Source organism: Meleagris gallopavo, chromosome Z (genome assembly GCF_000146605.3).
Source record: "Meleagris gallopavo isolate NT-WF06-2002-E0010 breed Aviagen turkey brand Nicholas breeding stock chromosome Z, Turkey_5.1, whole genome shotgun sequence".
NCBI lineage: Eukaryota > Metazoa > Chordata > Aves > Galliformes > Phasianidae > Meleagris > Meleagris gallopavo.
This window is the reverse complement of record NC_015041.2, coordinates 52,002,958-52,006,607: the sequence shown is the minus strand read 5'-3', so window position 1 is coordinate 52,006,607 and position 3,650 is coordinate 52,002,958. Positions and strand designations below refer to the sequence as shown.

The 3,650-nt window shown below is 33.6% G+C and overlaps 1 protein-coding gene across 1 annotated transcript in view; it reads right to left on the bottom strand.

Annotated features, from left to right (window-relative positions):
• MCTP1 (multiple C2 and transmembrane domain containing 1) overlaps positions 1-3,650 on the bottom strand; it is a 219,047-nt gene that overhangs the window by 38,044 nt on the left and 177,353 nt on the right. The gene's annotated exons all lie outside the window — the stretch shown is intronic.

Genomic DNA, 3,650 nt, shown 5'->3' with positions numbered 1-3,650 from the left:
TTTTTTTACTCAGGGAGTGGTGAGGTGCTGGCATAGGCTGCCAAGAGAGGTTGTGGATGTCCAACCCCTGAAAGTGTTTAAGGCCAAGCTGGATGTGGCCTTGTGCAACATGATCTAGTACTTGATCTAGCAGCTGGCAGCCCTGCCTGTGGCACATGGGTTGGAACTTGATGATGCTTGAGGTCCCTTCCCAATCCAAGCCATTCTATGATTCTAAGAGTACTGCATAAGAAATCCACAATGGATTTTTTTTTCTCCTTTGATAGAGGGTACTTGCTATTCAAATAAACTGTGAATGTGCTTCTTTGGTTTGAAGCAATATAGTAGTTACTCAGATCTCTATGTCAAGCCTTATACCCTGAGGAGGTATAATGGAGAGGAGGAGGAGAAGGGAATAGAGGAAGTTGGAGAGAGAACAGGAAAAGGCATATGAAGATAAAATGAAACATTAGAGTTGTTTTATTAAAAGTTCTATGGCAAAAATCTTAGATTGTCCCTAGAACACTCACTTTAAATTATGCCTTCTGATAGCTTGCTTGAAATCAAGTAGTATTAATCAAACAAAGGAAGGGCACCGGGGAAATCAGAAAGATCTAATGCAAGCAGTTAAAAGTGACATGACCTTCTGTAATGTCACTTGTCACAGACTTATATGCCACATACTGGTAGAAGGTCTTGAAAGAACCTAATTCTTGGTACTGTTCTTTGAATGTAATACTAATACAGATGACATTTTAAAAAACGCATGTAGATGTCCTCAAAAATGGCATGTCAGCTATTTCACAGACAAATAGTAAGCAGATGTTGTTTAAATGTAGCAAAATGAGATTGTTTCTGTGCAAAATAGACCTTTTGAAAACATACTAATCACTTCCTTTCCTATTGACCCATTCCCACCTTTGTTGGGGTAAAAGAGCTTTGTGTATAAATATTGTACAATTCATACCTTATATAAGAATACAGGAGCACTTGTTCTGTCAAAGCAGCAAAGACGTGCAGTTTTCTTGAATAAGGTTACCACAAGGCAGCACAAATACCATATTTGCATCGTAGAAAAAACCCAAATATTTATGGACTAGAATGTTGTCATTTTAGTTAGCTGACAACTAACTGCAACTTGCACTTATTCTAAACTTGCACTTATTCTAAAATCTGTTGACTTATAACTAATATAGGATTCATGAGAAAATAACTTGTTGCAACTTCCAACATCAATACCTGCAAAGTATGCTTGCATCCTAGTTACTTAAAAGCATCTTGAATCAAAAATCAGTGGTTGCAGAGAACTTCACAATAGCTCTTGAAAGTGCTTTGTAGAAAAGTGGCACATTGAAACTCAAGAACACTTCTAATGAAAGGCCCTAGTCTCTCGTTACCACCCTGCTGTTTCTCACTGCAAACAGCAAGTCACTTCATGAACTGTCTCCTGTTCTAATTTCTTTGGCTAATCCAACAACATGAAGTACACAACATTTCCCTAGATTTGCTTATATCTTACTTGATTTAGTGCTTCTAATAGTTGGCTTAAATGAAAAGTAAAAGAAAATAGTTTATGCTGTATCTCATGCTACAGTGTCACAATATCTGCAGAGATTTTGATTTTCACATGAAGGTATTAACTTTTAGAAGATAAAATAAAAAAGAATGAGATTAGGTTCTGAATCACATACCTTTTAGGTATGCAAAGAACGTAGTCAGAATTGTGCTGCTTGAGGCTGTTTGGATTTCATGTAATTCATACTGCCTACATGTAGACTACCACACACTTGTGTGTCTCACAATTCACAGTGTTTGTGTGTACAATGCAGTATAAAATTATATACAGTGTCTCAACTAAGTAGGGTGCACAAAACCAGTTAGGATTTTTCAGGTAGTTTTGAAGTCCTTGAACTTAAAGCAAAGACATCCACCACCCACAAGCCCACAAAAAGGGTCATTTTCACAACATGATTTCTGCTCCTTTCACTGAATTGTTAAGGAGAAACTTTGTGGCAGATACAGCTTAATTAAAATGTCCTTTTTTTTGGTACCAAATTTATAAGAAAAATAAAAATAAATTAACAGATTCTGATTTAATAGCATAGTAGATCTGGAATACTATTGATCCTGATTTATTCTGTTAATGTTTGACCTTGGGGTATTTCAACTGCAGTAATCATCAAGATAACTGAGCCACTAGATGTAATAATAATTAGTGTGATAAGCTTGTCAGTAAAGCTGAATACACTGCAGTACAGAAGACAGCAGACTAAAAAGAGAAGTATTAGTACTTTCCTGCTAAAATACTTCCTGATTTTTACAGAGACACTCAAATACGATTACTTCATCTCACAGAATGCATTTTGTTAGCTTGTTCTGGGAAGTGCTCATGTTGTAATTTAGTCTCATTGTTAATAGGAAATGAGACTTTAATATGGCTATCAGATGCTTTTTGATGCATGCTACTGATTACATGTAGTTCTGTAATGTCAACAACAGAATTTTTTTGCAGTACAATAAATTTCTTGGCAATATGCTTGGGCAGTAAATACAGTTTATTATACAAGAAAATGTAACCTTTCTCTTTTTATCAGCTTTGCATGCCCTCAATATTCAGTTGTTAATGTAGCTAAGAATATGTAATTTTTATTATAAAAAACGGCTTAAGTAGAAGCCCTGCTTCTCTCTATATATTTTTTCTTCAATATGTGGTTATTTTAGCTTTTTCCTGCATTTACATAATGCACTGTGAACTGAATATTAGGTGTTTATTTGAAGTATGTCTCCATCTAAAGGCTTCAACTTGCACTGTACATTTGAAAATGTCGTATCTCTGATTTTAGAGTGGTTCATTTTCAGTTCAGCATGACAATAAGAAACAAAAAAAAAAAAAACAAAACAAAAAAACCCATTCATTGTATGGTTAAATATGAATGATAAGTTTACTATACAGCACTAATAAAAACAGCTTAACGAAATTTTATGATAATTCTCTAAAATAAAATAACTTATTATATTTGTTAACAGCATAAAGGGACAATGGTGCTTTAAACTGTTATTAACTCTCTCCAAGTAATGCTAAGATTCCAATAGGAGCAGAGATCCTTCTCTTATAAACTAGCATTTATTCAAGCAAATCTAACCTTGTGAGCCTAACATTATCTATCACATTACAATTCAGAGCTGTAAGCTTTTCAGTAGGAAAAAAAGTGTTACTAATTTTATGGGACGTTGCATACAATATACATATTAATGTAATTTCAGTAAAATAAAAAAAATCAGATATTGGAATATTTTGTTTAATTCATTAACACTGCAGAATAATTTGAAAGTTACATTAGTCTAGACTGAATTAAAATGTTTTTAAGGAAAATACAATCTGGAAAAGAATTAAAAAATTCACATGACTATTGGATTTTTTATTGTGAACTAAAATGATCTTAGTTTATAAATATTATTTATAATAGCCACTTTAACTTGTCATGCCAATCTTGTTGCCATGTAAATCCTGATGCAAATGCAAACAAAAGCCATTAAAATAATTTCTTAGGAAAATGCCTCTATGTCCACTGAAGTTCAATTTTATGCTAGATGCCAGTAATATTGCAAGACTGTAATTGAAAAAGTGTTGCAGAACTTTAATTACCTAATCAACTGGCTTATGATAGGAA